Below are 17202 nucleotides of genomic sequence, written 5' to 3'. Positions count from 1 at the left end.
TTAAGAAGCTACCATTTTTATCACATGAAAAAAATTGTCTCTTTAAATCTTGTAAAGGGAGCTTGAAGATTTCTGGAACTATAAGTATGGACATACACTTCACAATCTAGATTTCTTTGGATATCTGTCCCCATAGAGTGTTCTACGTCTCTGTTCACCCCACCTTCCATTTGGTACATTTTTGCTTCAACCCAGACTCCATGTAGTTTATTGCTGTTGATTGAAACCAGAGAATAGATTACGTTAGGAAATTAAAAAGCATACACCTGCTAAATGACCTTCCTTCAGGGAAATTTAAAGCAGGTCCACATATTTATAGTAACCCCTATAATTTAGGACTTAAATGAACACGGCTTATAAAGAAATACATTTAAGTCCAACTTTAACTCTTTCTAATAATATTACCATCAAAAATAACTACCATTTACTCCACTATGTCAGCTACCATGCTTGAGCTAAATGCTTCCATGCATTACCTTCTAATGCTTACCAGGAGATCCTGCGGGAGGCCTATGCTCTGTGTCACTGCCTCCCTGTGCTCAGCACAGACTTTTAGGATCAATGCAATGACATGGGACTCATGGCCTACCTTGGCACCATCACCAAAACCTGCAACACCACGAACCAGTTTGTGCACAAGTTCAACGTCCTCTATGACCGACAAGGCATCAGCAGGCAGATGCGGGGTGGGGGTGTGGGGGGTGTCTCCTTCTGAGAGGATTCTTGAAGGGACGATGCACAGATAGGACAGTGGTCCTACGAAGGGGGGGAATCACACTCCCTTTAGAGAAACCTCCTGTTGAAAATAAAAGGGGAGCAGCCCCTCAGCACCCCTAAAAAAGTGCATCAACTCACTCTGTAATGTTACAGAAAAGAGGACTATCTTGATCAAGATGATGCTATTTATATATTTTTAAATATATTTTATTTATTTATTGATGAGAGACAGGGAGAGAGGCAGAGACATAGGCAGAGGGAGAAGCAGGCTCCATGCAGGGAGCTGGATGTGGACCTGATCCCAGCACCCCGGGATCACGACCTGAGCCAAAGGCAGAGGCTCAACCTCTGAGCCACCAAGGTGCCCTAAGATCACACAATTTTTAAGTGTTGATAGGAACAAAGATTTGTCTAGACGTCTTCTCCTATTAACATTTAATTATAGCTGTTATTTATTGAGCATTTACTACACGTAAGATTGAAAAAAGGAGCTTGACCTTGGAGCTCTTAGAGAGTGCAGGTTGTCGGGGGGCAAACTCTGTGAACGGCAGTGAATAGTGATGAGTACTGTATGGAGGTAGCACACGGTGCTTCCTGAGTACTTAGAAAGATTATGCTCAGGGAGCATGAGCAAGGGACAGGAAAGGCTGCCCAGCAATTAGTGTTTAGTTGAGACCAAAAGGACAAATAGAAGTTGGGCAGAGATGGAAAGGTTGGAGAACGGAATGAGAGAGCAATGCATGCAGACATGAGCAAACATGGGAACTCAGATGCAAGAGAGCCTGTGATGTGAGAGAAGCACAGGTGTCTTGGTGGGCCCAGGGCTGGTGAGGATCAAGAAGGGCTGCGGATGCTCTGCTAGGAGCCCAGACTATCTTGGTGTCAGGGAGGATTTCTCTGGCTGTCAAGTGGCCTTTGTGGCCTCAGTTCATGGGATCATTTGCATCCTTGGATCTCCTCACTCTCCCAGTGTTTAGAGCTGCCCAAGCAGAGGGCCAGTGCTCCATCCCGCATAGAAAGCATTTCTTCTCAGATGCTGCCTTTTTATTCTGCCTGTTGCTTGTGCTACTCTTTGTGTACATGAGCTTCTCGTTGTTTTCATCATATTCACAGGAGCGAAATAGGGAACACTTGGCCCTGAGGACCCTGAATGCCTAATCATTGTGTTTCTTGAATGTTGATGCAAGCGTAATAGTCATGTCAAGTCTTGGCACCACCCTCCCGCACACTTTTCAGTGCCTGCTTCTCCTCCCTCTCTCACCACTCTTTACACATTTTACAAAAACCCAGGAAACATCATGAAATACAGGCTGTTGGGAAGATCACTACACTAAATCAAGCTAGATTATGCTGCTTCATTTCCATGAAGCCTGGTGGTTATTCAAATGAGTATGTTTTTATTTTTTTTCCTCACTGTGTGTACTTGTTAGCTGATGGATACACCTGTTTCGATATCATTTCTAAGAGGCATACTCCATTTTCTTCTGGGTGAATCCCAAGGAGGGAAAAGTTAACACCCAAGACGTTAGCAGCTGGTGGCTACAGGAATGATCAAATCGACTGATGAGAGAACAAAAATCCATGTTTGGTTGATGTTAATTGCTGGTGGCACTATCCTTTGAAACGCAGATGATAACTTTTCAATATTTAATCCATTTGACCCGAGAGAGCACTGGGAATTCCGCCAAACTTTTGTTCCACCACAATTTGTCTCTTAAAGCAAGCATTTGTACGGCACTGTCATCTTCATTAATCCTTTCAGGAGTTGTGCTGGGAAACAAGAATTGTTATTCCCATTTTACAGATACTGAAAGTGAGAGATAGGGGGGAAGTAACTTGTTATAAATATTTTAGCACGTTATTAGGCCTTAACATTTCTAGGTTGTCATTAAGCTTATTGAATTTTCCTATTGACTAAGTTGTGCGGTCTCCTTCTAAATGAGCGCAACAATTCTAAAAGGGGCAGAATATTTAGCACTTTGGGTTAACCTTTTTGCCATAAATTACTCAATGCCAGCAAAGCCCTCTCCTTGCATACTTTGTTTTCTTTTGTCTTTTTCATTATGGGGATTATATTCTAAAGGCTACTAAAGAACAGATTATCTCTGACTCTACTTCCCTTAGGTTAAGTAAAGAAGAAACAGTCCTCTTTTTTTTTTTCTCCTTTTATACATTAAAAAAAAAAAAGACTCATATGTAAGGACAATTCACTACAGGGAGGAAAAATAAATAGTAGCCAATGCTCATGCTAAAGAATTCTGGTGTTGCAAGGAAGATGGGTTGCACAAATAGTTATATCTTCATATAACATTAACTCACTTAAATTTATTGAGTGTTCATTGTTTTTCAGGCACTTTCCATACATTATTTCATTTAATCATCACTGATATTAGACTTCTGAGGAGGTAGTGTTTTAACCTCATCATGGGTATGAGAAAGCCAAAGCTTAAGGAGTTTGAACAATTTGCCTGAAGACCTAGAACCAGGAAAACAGCCAGTTTTCAAAATCCTCTGCTCTGATTCCTCAACTGATGAGCTCTCTGCATTGTCTTTTCAAAATTGTTTAACTATTCACTAGCCAATTCATTTTAGAATCAATTTGCCAATTTGTACAAAATATCCTGCTTTTACTTGCAGTGCAATGTCTTTAAGGATTACTTGGGGGAAATAAGACATCTTAACAGTAATAGATTGTTTCATCGAAGACCAAGGCATGGCTGTCCATTTGTTCAGATGTTCTTTTATGTTGCTTAATATTTGCAACAAAATATAAATACATTTTCTTCATAAAATCCATGTACATGCTTTGTTTAGTAACTTCTGGTTACTTTATAACCTTTGTTGCTATTTAAATGGTCTTTTATTCTGCTTTTGTTCCTGGTTTTGTTATTGCTGATATAAAGAAATGCTGTTGCTGTTTTTTTTTTTAAGATTTTATTTATGTGTTCGTGAGAGACACACACAGAGAGAAGCAGAGACAAAGGCAGAGGGAGGAGAAACAGGCTCCATGCAAGGAGCCTGATGTGGGTCTCCATTCCAGGACCCCGGGATCACGCCCAAGGCAGATGCTCAACTGCTGAGCCACTCAGGCATCCTGAAATATTCTTTTTGAAGTTGACCTTGAACCTAACAACCCTATTTATCATTCTTAACGACCTCTAATAGTTTTGGCCCATTTGCTTTTCTCTGTAGATGATCATATCATCTTCAAATAATGACAGTTTTTTTCTCTTCCTTTCCAATTCTAGTACTTTTTTTTTTTAAGATTTTATTTATTGATTAATGAGACACACACACACACAGAGGCAGAGACACAGGCAGAGGGAGAAGCAGGCTCCATGCAGGGAGCTCAACGTGGGACTCAATCCCGGGTCTCCAGGATCAGGCCTTGGGCTGAAGGTGGTGCTAAACCACTGAGCCACCCGGGCTGCCTGAATTCTAGTATCTCTTTTTAATTTTTCTCCCAACCAATATTGGACAGGAGAGATAAGAATGGACATTCTGTTTTCTGACCTGAAAGGAAATAAATCTCAAGGAAATATTTTATATTTTTTTCCACTAGAACTAATCAAGTTCAGGATCAATTCCTAGTTTTATATCTTTGTTTTCTTTTTAAAACATAGAACATTTCTGATTAATTAAGTTAATTATGTGATTCTTCTCCTTTTGGAGGTGTGATGACTCTACTGATAGATTTCTCTGTGTTACATCATACTTACATATGATTTAAATATGTAGAAAGAAATGGAGCAGTTTGGGATAAGCCTTCTTTGATCATAGTTTTTTCCTTTTTATTAAAATCAATTTGGATATGCCCAGATAATATTTTATCTACAAATTTTGTGTCAGTATTAATAAGTTATTTAGATGCATATTCCTTTTCTCATATAGATCCTCACTTGGTTCTGGAATCAAAGTTGAACTAGTCTCTTAAATGAACGGGCAGCTTTCCTTCTTTTTCTGCTTCGTGGAGCAACTTGAATGGGATAAGAATTTTATAGTCCTTTTTTGAATTTTTCAAAATATCACCAGACAACCTGTCATTAAAACACACACACACACACACACACACACACACACACACACACAAAACTAAGTTTATCTGAACTCACTGCAGTACGGGGGGAAAAGTGCCATTTTGACAGAGTCCTGGTGTTTCGGAAGACAAGTCAGAGGTAGGATATTTACATGGCTTGGGGGTTTGGACTGAAGTGGTTTAAGATGGGTCTTGCAAAGAGAGAAACTGAGAGTGGATAAGTTCGTATAAAATTTAGGTTTGATGAGCACAGTGAGGCAAAGATCTTAAAGTGAATATTGATGAGGAAACTGTTATTTGATGAGCAAGATATTTACTGGGGTGAGCGTACTGTTTTCTCTAATAAACTGATCTGTAAGAATCGCCTGTAGCAAATGGCTCCCTGGGAGGATGACATTTGAGCAAAGACCAGATATGGAAATCTAGTGGAAAGTCATTCCAAGCAGAGGGAACAGCAAATGCAAAGGCCCTGAGCCAGAAAGAATGAATTCAGAACAGCAGAAAGCCAGTGTGCTGATAGTCACTATCAGAGCATAGATATCTGAATCACAGAGAACATCATAAGGGCTTGGAAGTTTACTTTGAGAAATATAGGAAATGACTGGAAATTTTTGAGGGGAAGAGTAATATGATCTAAGATTTAAAAAGGATTGCTATGGGCATTGTGGTAAGAGTAGATTTTGCGGAGCAAGTAAGGGTGCTGTTACAATACTGTAGGTGAGAGATGATGTGATTGTTGCTTAGATGAGAGTGGGGTGAGCAGAATTGGATCTATTGTGAAGGTAAAGCAAATGGACTTTGCAGGTCTATGGAACATGTATTGTGAGAGAAAGAGAAAAGTACGCAGTGAGAGTTTTGGCCTGAGCTAGTGGAATGAGACAGTAGTTGACATTGACTGGGAAAGGAAAGGCTCGTGGAGGAGCAGGTTTTGAAGCTGTAGGTAAAGAATTTAATTTGGGCCTTATCAATGAGGTGCCTTGTAGATATGCAAGTAGAGATGTCATAGAGGCAGTCAGGTACATAAGTTTGGAGCTCTAGGGAGAGGTCAGAGATAGAAACAGGAATTTGAATTTCTTAGCAAATAGTGGTATATATGGTCATGGGACTAGACGAGATCACCTCAGGAACTAGAATAGATAAGAAAGCCCAGACAATGGGCACTAGGTTTTCCAATGTTTAGATGATAGAGGGAAGAAGAGGAACCAGAAAAGGGTACTGAGAAAAGCCCAGTCAGGGCAGTGGGAAAAAAAGCTAGGAGAAAGAGTTGTGTCCTGGAAGCCAAGTGACATAATTGTTTCAAGAAAGAAAGAATAATCAACTTTGGTCAAATACGAGGATGTATCCTATTTGGATCACCTGACATAGCTCTGTGAAAGTAATGGGGGGCCTTGAAAAGAATAGTTTGGGTGAGTGATGAGAGGAAACCTGACTGGAGAAGGCTCAAGAGTGATGGAAAGAAGGGCGGGGGGGGGGGGGGGGGGAGGGGAAGGGAGGTAGGGAGTGTAGACCACACTTCTAAGGAATTTTGCTGCAAATGGGAGCAGAGAGAAGCTAAAGAGGAAAGTGGCATCAAGAGATTTTGTATGTTAATGGGAATGATGCAGTAGAGAGGGAATAAATTATGTTAGACAGAAAGAAAGGGAATGGGGACACCTGGGTGGTTTAGTTGGTTAAGCATCTGCCTTCTGCTCAGGTCATGGTCCCAGGATCCCGGGATTGAGTCCTGCATCAGACTCCCTGCTCAGCAGGGAGTCTGCTTCTCCCCTCTTCCTCGCCTCTTGCCTGCCTTGTGTGCTTGCTCACTCTCTCAGATAAATAAATAAAATCTATAGAAAAGCAAATAGACTTGAGTGATAGTCTATTTCTCCCCATAATTCTATCTGCTCTTGCTTGTCTGTTTCACACACACATACATATGTCTATGACTATTATAAAAATGTTATAGGTATAATATTATATAGAATTATAACTATATAATACATAACAATAAACTATAAGTGTCTATTATATAATATATATACAATTTTAAACTTCCTCCTACTTCAAGGATATTACAATCCTTGCGTTGCCTTAAGCTGTTCATGCCTTTTGTTTTAATATTGCTACTACGGCTGTCTTTTATTTCAAATTTGCCTGAAATATCTTCATTAATCCCTTCATTTTAAACCTTTCTATATTATTTTACTTTTAAATTTGTGTCTTATAGATAATATATTGCTGCTTCTTACTTTTTTAGCCTCATTTGAGTGTCACTATTTTACCTTGTGAATTTAGTTCACTTATATTCTTTTAATTTTGTATTAGCTCTTGTTTCTGATATATTGGTTGATAATTGTATATTTATCATTTTTCTTGACATTTTTTTAAATAAGTCAATTTTTCTTTTACAAGTTGAAAGTTGTATATTCTATGCTTATTTTTTGATTGGTTTTTGCTAAACTATTACGGGCAGTATACAAGCCTATTTTTTCCCCAAGGAAGACATATCCTTTCATGTCCTTACTGCCTTTGTTTTGTTCCCATCCTCAGGTACACTTTTTTTGGATGATGTTATCATTTAGACTTTGATTTTCTTGGTTTTATGGCTACTTCCTCTTCCCTTTTTATTTCTTTTGGTTTTCTGCTTCCTGTTTGGTAATTGATGATTTACATCATATCCCCAAAATGTATTACTTTGTTTTCTTGTCCTCGTGTTTTATGAAAGTATTTTTATGTTGATTTCTCTCTTTTCATGAGTACCTCCTTCAAGAGCATTTTAAAAGCAAGTTCTGGTACAGTAAATTTTCTGAACCCTTTCATGTCTCAATATATCTTTAGTCACCCATTTAAAAATTAATATTTTAGCAGAACATATTCTAAGTTCAAATATCCAGTCCTCTCATAGTGTGAAAATATTACTTCATTGTCTTGCATTCAGTGTCCCTGACATGTGATATCAATTTACTATTGTTCATTTTTAGGTTGTCTGTTCTTTCTCTCTAGTACATAGCTAATAGAATTTTCACTTTGTTTTTGATACTCTGGTAATTTATAATAATGTGTTTGGATATGGATTTCTTTTTTTTTTATTATTGATTTTCCTCAGCATACTTTATTTTAGATATTGGGAAAATAATACAAGATGCAGCTTGGCTGCATAAGCATAATACCAGCTATACTGACCTACATGAATGGTTTTTCATATCAGCCTAGTTACCATGCAGGAAACAATGATTACATATAGTTAACAATGATAGCTAACCATTTATTGATTCTTATTATGTTAGACTCTGCAAAAAGAGTTTTTTTTCTTCTCACCTTTCAAGCTTTTATTTAAATTCTAGTTAGTTAATATATAGTGTCATATTAGTTTCAAGGATAGAATTCAGCGATTCATCACTTACATATAATACCCAGTGCTCATCACAAGTGCTCAGCAACATGCAGAAGAATGAAACCGGACCACTTTCTTACACCACACACAAAAATAAATTCAAAATGGATGAAAGACCTAAATGTGAGACAGGAAACCATCAAAATCCTAGAGGAGAACACAGGCAGCATCCTCTGCACAAAGAGTTTTATATGCATTATATTTTAACCATTATAACATTTTTATGAGGGGCGCCTGGGTGGCTCAGTTCTTTAAGTGTCTTCAGCTCAGGTCATGATCCTGGGGTCCTGGGATCCAGCCTGGCATTGGGCTCCCTGCTCAGCAGGGAGTCTGCTTCTTCCTCTGCCCCTACCCCTGCTTGTGCTCTCTCTTTTTCTTTCTCAAATAAATAAATAAAATATTTTTTAAAAACCCAACAGTTTTGTTAAATAGATACTACTGCGGTTTTTTGTTGTTGTTTTGATTTTTTTGGAGACGAAGGAATTGAAACTTAAGGTACTTACATGACTTGCCCAAGATCACTTAGTCAACAGATGATGAAGCCAACGTAGGGTCTAATTCCAGTTTTTTTAACTCAAGGTCTTTCTTGTCTCACTTTGTTACCCTGTATGTCTAGTTGTATATATTTTGTGACAAATTATTTTTATTTAATTGATCAGCACTCTAAACATGTATGCTTTGGTTTAGTAATTTTGTTTTTTTATTCAAGGAGGAATCGATTTACCTACATGTTTAAAAAGTTGCATGATTATATTTATTAGTGTTTGTAGAGAGAGAGACCTGGGAGGGTGGCAGTGAGAGAGGGTATAATGCAAACTGCTTTGAGAATAATGTAATAATGTAATACAGTTGTGAAGATAACTGCAATGTCTGGGGCGTGGCGTGCAGATGAAGTGGTTTAGACGCTCTGTGTGCTCATTATTCTTTCCCCACAAACTGTCATCCCCTGGTTCCTGCAGAAATAATTTCTATTAGTAAAACAAATGTAAGATCCACTTTTGAAAGAAGGAAGATTGCTAACGAAGAACTGTGGGCAGGGTTATAAGCCTCTCTGCCTTTGTCAATAGGAGGATGCATTTGTCATCCACATGTCCAATTAACAGTTTTTCCAATGCTGCTCCTTGATGTCTGGCTCTGATAACAAGCTCATGTCAGACTCAAAAGGGTAAACATGGTGGGAAGAGATTAAGTGTTGCTTCTGGAATCATTTTCTTCCTAGATAATTTCTCTGAGATCAGATGATACCTCCAAAAAAATGCATGTGATTTGGATTAAAAAAAAAAAGTAGTTTCAGTTCTTTGATTAACCAGTCACTTTTCCCATTTCTGTCTCTAATTTCTTATAATTCTGTACTGAGTTTGGGAAGGTATTAATGCAGAGAAGAGAATTTTGATGACAATAAATAAAACTTGTGGATGAGGGATTTCATTTGTAGGTGTTCACTTGTTAAAAAGAGGCTCTTAAAAAAAAAAAAAAGAGCCTCTTGATTCCTAAACTTAAAATTGACCTCATGAGATTCAAATGGTATTGGCTGCTAAAACTATAATTCTTAGTTATGTCTGTCATAATAACATTAAATACTGTTTATTGAGATGCAAGATTTTTTTTTAAAGATTTTATTTATTTATTCATGAGAGAGAGAGAGAGAGAGGCAGAGCCACAGGCAGAGGGAGAAGCAGGCTCCATGCAGGGAGCCCGATGCGGGACTCGATCCCGGGTCTCTAGGATCACACCCTGGGCCGAAGGCGGCTGAGCCACCGGGGCTGAGCCACCAGGGCTGCCCAATTTGTTTTGTTTTTTAAAGATTTTATTTATTCATGAGACACCGAGAAAGAGAGAGAGGCAGAGACACAGCCAGAAGGAGAAACAGGCTCCCAGCAAGGAGCCCCAGGCGGGACTCTATCCCAGGACCCTGAGATCACTACCTGAGCCAAAGGCAGATGCTCAACCACTGAGCCATCCAGTTGCCCCAAGAGATGCAAGAATTTGGAGCACATTATTTATGGTCCTCTCAGTAATCTGCAAAGTAGGTACTATTATCTTCACTTTACAGATGAGCAAACTAAGGAAATTTCTCAAGGGCACCCAACTATGAATGTCAAGCTAGGATTCAAATTGAGACCATCCTTAAATGGCCACACGCCACTCACATCCCTGCCAGTTCCTCACCTTACCCACAAGATAATGCATCTTCATCCATCTTTCCTGTGCTGATTCACTGCCTTTATTGAAATCCCTTTGGTCTTTTTCTCAAGGTACCCTGTCAGTCAGTGCCTTGGTTATGAGTAGTTTACATGTTGAACTCCTAGGCTGAAATCTCATGTTTCTATTTTTAGCGCACATTTAACATTCAGCAGCTTTCTAAATAAAACATTTCTTTCCTCAATAACTTTGAGTGAATACAGATATGTTAATTTACTATTGTATTGAAAGTGGAACAGCAGGAATTATGTGCAAGCATAAAGACTATTGGCTTTTGTATGGTTCAGGTTCTTTTTCCTTGACATAGCTAAATCTAAGAAGAATTATGCCTTCAATACTATGTAACCCACTGATGGATTGATGGATTGCTACCAAAAAGACATCTATAGATTCAATTCAGATAGAAGGCTGTCTTTGATCCGGCTGAACCATCTGATGCAATTTCTCCCCTGGTATTACATGGTGCTTGTAATGATTGGTTCTCTGGGATTTCTACACTTCAAGGCTAATTTATAGCTAAATCAGATAATATGCTTTATAGCACCAAGGATGTCTGCCAATTCATGCACCATCTAATGTGGTGGCCGCTTGTCACAGGAGGCTGTTTAAATTAAAATTTGGACACCTGGGTGGATCACTGGTTGAGCCTCTGCCTTTGGCTTAAGTCCTGGTCCTGGGGTTCTGGGATCGAGTCCCACACTGGGTTCCCTGCAGGAAACCTGCTCCTCCCTCTGCCTGTGTCTTTGCCTCTCTGTATCTCTCATGAATAAATACATAAAAAATATTTTAAAAAATTAAAATTTAAATCTGTTAAAGTGAAATTAAGTTAAAAATTAATTTTTCTATCACTCAAACCATATTTCAAGTGCTTAGTAGACACATGTGGCTACTGGATACTGTATTGGACTGTGACACTATAGAACATTTCCATCATGGCAGAAATTTCTATTGGATAGGGCCAATGATCAAGAAGACAGAAATTGGATTAAGAATAATTACTTCACAGAACATGCTGGTCAGCATCACCTGAGTTATAGAATGAAATGAGTCATACTCCCTCTCTGTTTATTTGTCTTCCTAGATACCTATTGGGAGGAAGGGATTCAGTCTTACACACACAGTACCTCTGTCATACAGCATAGTGACAGACTCCTAGGGGCTCAGAAAATATTTGCTCAATGTTGCATGAATGAGAATTCAAAAGAATAAAATGAATAGAGAAGAATTCTTGCAGGTTATAGAAGAAAGTGATTATTTGGACAGTATAAGTAAAACAGCCATTTTCTTTCCAAACTGAATTATATCAGCCTTCAAAATGGAATAGTTGATCCAAGTGTTTCAATGTAGAAGAGATGACAGTTGTCCAGGCTTCAAGGCCTAAAGACACTTATCATGAGAAAAGAAAAAAGAAGCCAGAGCTTAATAGCATTGTCAGGTTCAGTAGACTCTGATTTGGAGAGAGTGGCTGTCAAGTCGTGGTGAACATTTTGCTTCTACGAGTTGAGTGAGACTCTGAAAAGGAAAATAATCTTTTTATTCAAAGTCTTAATTTATTTCCTCTTCTAAAGCTAAGTAAAAAATATGATTTGAGGAGTTATTGGAAAGTCATTTACAGGAGCTTTTATTTTGGAGATGATGAGAAAACCATGGTAAGTGAATCATTTATTCCTTTGAATCTAAAAGCCATGTTTTAGATATACCCCCAATATAGTGCTACACTTGAAAGGAATAGAATAGTGTGTTGCTCTGTTCTTACTCTCATATCTCACATGTTTTGTAAGCATATTATATATAAAAAAGAGTTACAATTGTGGTTGCAATAGCAGAACAAATTATTATATCATATTTGTTTTTTGTCGTTGGCACAGCTAGTGAGATCTGGGGTATGGAATCACAAGATTCCTTTTGGCACTGTAGAAGAAAGTTGAACTTGGGATTTAGTTGGCATTACTTTGCCTATGATTTAGCACACACTTTATGGCAGGCAGTGTTTTATATGGTCACTTATAAAAACAGAACTAAAAACGTGTGTAGTTAACCTCACAATGCAATTGTGTGATTTTTGTGTTCTGTGGATTGTATTCTTCTCAGGGACTAAGTCATTCTGCGGTTGTCATAACACACTTTCCTCTTTGCTCGGAGCTGCATCTGCTGGCCCAAGTCTTTGGGCATGCCATGAAGTTGCTTTTCCACCAAGAGTGGATGACTTCTGTGCATCCACCCAGATCCTCTCATCTGGCCCTCATTTTGCCTTTTGAGTTAGGGACCTACAATTGTAGTACAGAATGGGGACACCTGATCTCAGTATGGATTGAACTTTACTTCTAATCTTGATTTCATTCATTGCATGCTCTCAACAACTGAAACATGAGAGGAATAGTTAAGTCATGTCCTCAATTTTTGATGATAGAGCCGTTGTCTGTGAGTGTGGCCTGGGAGGGTAGCCCAAGATGAAAACATAGTGGTATTGTTTTGATATGGTCTCCAGCAATCCTGAAGATGGATTTAGAAACTAGGATAGCCTTGGCTCTAGTTTTCCTTAAATCCTCTTCCCCCTAGTATAGTGCTACCCAATAAAGGAAGATAGAAAACTTGAGGAAATTAATCAGCCAATTACTTTAAAAAATAAGTCAATATTGTAGTTTTTGTCTAGGTACTTTATCTAGGAATTTTGGAGGAAAGCAGACCTTTTTATATAGTAAAAAAAAATGTTTAATGTCAAATTGAGTGGAAGGAAGTAGTTGGCTATTCATAGGATTAGATATATTAGAATAGCAACAAGGTGCTTCTTTTACAGTTTTGTTCTCCCTTTATTCCTTTATGCTTTCCCCCCTTCTCTTACTATAACAAATAAGGTTTCTCCTTACAACTATGCCCCCCATTCATATAAAAAAAGAGACTCCAAACCAAATTCAGCTCTGTGGGAGCTGGGAAGAATAATGAAATGGAAAACAACTTGTCCTGCCATCCTATGCTCGATAGGAAAAATTCTGAGTTAGCTCAGAATTCACACAAAGATCAAAAGATATATTTTCCCTTTGTTTTAATAGAAAATAGGTATTAATCTGTGAGTGGGAAGGAATACGTCAAGCTGCTGAGCTATAAAGAAATCTAAGGAATAACTCTAGATTATTGAATTGAATTTAAGAAAGCTTTGGCCGCTTGCCTGGATAGGTATGTCAGAGATGGGCAAGAGAACAGTTCCTCTCCTTAACTTCCTGGCAGCACACCATACATTCTCTTCCCATGGAGGCTGCATTATTAAGAGATCCAAGTGAGTCCTGAGGATGTTAGCTGAGATTGACTCTGGCAGGCAGCCCCAGAAACTTAGCTGGAAAGCTCTTATTCAGAAGGGACCTTAAAGTGTTTGTGACATGGCTGGAATATGTTAAACTCCACTGTAGACTCAGAGGCCTGGGGGTGGAGACTATTTAAAGCTTCACAGTCACACTCAGATAGATGCCTTTCTAGAAGAGGTAATTCACTTCTCCTGACAGGTGTGAAGGGGGACTTGCCACTCCTGGAACAACTCTGATGTCCCAGTTTAAACCAGAGAGCCCTTTATGGACTCTTTATTTATTTATTTTTATTTTTTTTAAAGATTTTATTTATTTATTCATGAGACACACACACACACACACACACACACACACAGGCAGAGACACAGGCAGAGGGGGAAGCAGGCTCCCTCCAAGGAACCTGATGTGGAACTCGATCCTGAGACTCCAGGATCATGCCCTGGGCCAAAGGCAGGCACTAAACCACTGAGCCACCCGGGGATCTCCTGGACTCTTTAGTTTAGTTCTGTGATTAGTTTTTTCTAATACATTTAAATCTATACATTCTGCTAGCAGAGTTCGAGGTGCATGCCAAGAGAAGCTTGAGTGTAACAGGTCAATGACATCAGCTCTGAGGTACAAAGTCAGCTGCTGTCAGAGAGCACAAGTCTCTAAACCTCTGAGTCTACCCTGCAGTCAACCATACAGGCCACCATAAGCCTTTGCAGGTAAAGCAAATGATTTCTTCCATTCTCCAATGGGATTTTTCAGGGACCTTGATGAGTTTGATATTCTCCATAGGGTGCTAAAAGTATTTTGGGAAAAACAATGTGTGAATAAAAAAAAAAAAAAGCAACAAGATTTGTCCCCTTGGAAAAATACCCTCAGAGCTATGGCAACAGCTGAAAGGTTTCCTCAGTGCAGGTATGAGCAATTTTCATGAGTATGTTTGGAAATCCATTCACTTTGAGCCCTTCTCTTTAGTCTTGACAGCTGTCTGTAGGCACAGGTCTGTTAAAACTTGTGGTACCTTAGGGTCTGATTTTTCATTGCTTTTGGGATCAGCCATGTAAATGAACCACCCTCTCCTCTACCCCACCCCCGGCCCTGAAAGAAGTTGCATTTCTCAACTCTGAATTCATGATGTTTAGATTCCAGCAGAACTGGCTACTGAGATGATCATTCAGTCAGATGATATTGCTGCCTAGATCTTCTCATCCATGGGTGATTTTACTCCTTAAGGAGAAATTTAGCAATGTCCAGAAATATTTTTGGTTATCAGAACATGGTAGGGATGTGTTACTGACACCTAGTACATAGAGGCCAGCTAGGGACGATGCCAGCTATCCAGAAATGCACAGGACACCCCCCACCACAAAGAATGACCAAGCTCAAAATGTCAACCTCTGCTGAGGTTGAGAAACTTTGTGCTACTTTGTAGGATAACAGACCATCTGGTCAATTCCCCTGCCCAGATGACCCACTCATATGGAAACCAACAGCCCAAAGACCCTGTTCACTGAGGAAACTCAGCCAATGAGGGAAGTGACACTTGAAAATCAGCCATCCCGTGAAGACTCCCCTTGAGGCTTGCCTCATGGTCTAGAATGTTTCAACCTTGGGAGAAGGTGTTCAAGAACAGTTGTACTCTCTCTCTCATAAACTATGGATAAATTACATGAATGGCATCTAGCATGCTTCCCTTTACTTAAAGAATAATTTACTACATGCTATTTTCATATTAGCTACAAATTTCTCCTTACTTAATTTGTGTCAGGCACATACTAAGTGCTTTGCAGAGGTTAATTTATTTCAGCCTTCCAGAGTACATTGACATTGTCCTTAAGAGCTTCCTTTGTGTGGATGAGGAAATTGAGACTTAGAAACAGGTCACAATGTTTTGTAAATATTGAGCTTGTCAGGAAAAGAGTTGTGCAAGTATTCTAGAACATAAGCTCAAGAAAGCTTGTAGTGTATCTCCAGTGCATGGAAGTACACAGTGGGTGGTAGATTTACACTGTTGAGCCAATAAGTTATACTACCAGAGTAAGGATTTTCATGGCTTTTCCATGGTGACAGTAACTGTCAAAGCTTTGTTGCTTCCTGTCATAAGAATTCCTGTCAGAATTACTTAAATAAACACAAATTAAATGAAAACAAGAATTCTATAGCAGCTTATGGAAGACAAAGAAATATTAAAGCATAAGGCCACAGAAGAATTCAGTGCAGTTCTGGGAGATTCTCGGACTTTCATTTTAGTGCCAGGCCCACCTCTCAGCTCTGCCTGTGTCTCAGTTCAACCATCTGAAAAGAATCCGCCAGGCTTTTGCCCAGTCAATAAATGGTCTCTTCTGGGTCAGGTGATACTTTGGTCCAAAAAATTATAGCCAGGGATGGAGCAAGGTCATGCCATGCACATGTGACTAACTTTAGCAGTCACTGCCTATGGAAGAAAAACTTTCAGAGGAGAAAGGTGTGGCCAGGATGGATACCTCCTGAGGTGTCTGGAATGTTGACATTGCTACCTTGAGAATGTGTGTAGGCCTGAACGTGGCCTGATGTCAATACCTCCTGACTTCTCATATTCAAGGCACAGTAGCTGTCATTAGCTCTTGCAATTGTTTGTGCATTTGGAACTTGGTTTAGGGTGAGTACTGTCCAAAGAAAGCACATTATTAAAGTGATTAGATGTTTATGATTGATAATTGGTAAACACCCTTCGTTGGCAGATGACAGTTGGTTTCAGCTGATGTGCTGGCATTCTGAATCAGATGGGCAAATTAGTGGTCTTAGGCATCTCTTTTCATTTTAATGTATGGAATAGATGATGTACTGAACAAATTCTTATTTTCCATGAGCAAAAGTCCATATTTTAAGTACTTTGCAAATGAGATTCCTCAGTCACTGGTGAAGCGTGTTGCTGGAGTTCATGTGCATTTAATATTGTCACTGAAGCTTTCCACAATAGATTTATGAGGAGAATGATTGTGTGATTCAAATTAGATTAAGAAGCACTGGTCACCCACAGAAAAAAATGACCAGAGCCTGGGAGTATTGTAGAGTAAGGAACGACATTTTCTTCTCCCTCATTCAGACCAAATTCTAAATCATCGTCCTCATTCATCAGGTAAGAAGGGGATGTCAACGAATTTTTTTTTCTTTAACCAGTGGTATAATTCCAGCACCATTATGATATGGTCATCTGTAATGTGTAGAAATGAGACACCGATTAGGAATACAAAGCTGGTGATTTCAATCTGTGCTGACTGGATTGTAAAACTCCATTGAGAGAGAGGACCAGGTTGATAGCTTAGTAGAAAAAGCCCTAGAGGACTGGATTCTCAGTAACACAAGATTTGAGCTTGTAGGGGAGATTTGTCAGCGTCTCCTAATAATGAGGTAAACACTTTTCCTAATAATGAGGTGAGTTACTTTTCACAGCAGTGAGGAAATTGGATTATACCATGAGTCCAAACATGTTACTTCTCCTGACTTTTCCTTTCTCTTCCCCTGTCTTTCCTGCTACAGCTCATTACAGAATGTTAAGAGCCATTGCAGTGCGGGGACCATCAATCACCATAGCAGCTAAAGGTCCT

General features: G+C 39.1%; 2 long non-coding RNA genes across 13 annotated transcripts in view; one reads left to right on the top strand and one right to left on the bottom strand.

Moving 5' to 3' along the window:
* The window catches only part of LOC140623956 (uncharacterized), a 135072-nt gene that overhangs the window by 63376 nt on the left and 54494 nt on the right, over positions 1 to 17202 (top strand). The window lies entirely within an intron of this gene.
* LOC140623958 (uncharacterized) overlaps positions 1 to 17202 on the bottom strand; it is an 88367-nt gene that overhangs the window by 59462 nt on the left and 11703 nt on the right. The window contains exon 3 of one of the 3 annotated variants that reach the window (XR_012023532.1): positions 15409 to 16808. The exons of the other annotated variants lie outside the window; for them this stretch is intronic. This is a non-coding gene — a long non-coding RNA (uncharacterized lncRNA). Of the gene's footprint in view, positions 1 to 15408; positions 16809 to 17202 lie in introns of those variants that run through there. 3 annotated transcript variants of the gene reach the window in all.

The sequence above is a fragment of the Canis lupus genome, chromosome 33 (assembly GCF_048164855.1).
Source record: "Canis lupus baileyi chromosome 33, mCanLup2.hap1, whole genome shotgun sequence".
NCBI lineage: Eukaryota > Metazoa > Chordata > Mammalia > Carnivora > Canidae > Canis > Canis lupus.
This window is presented reverse-complemented; position numbering and strand designations above follow the sequence as displayed.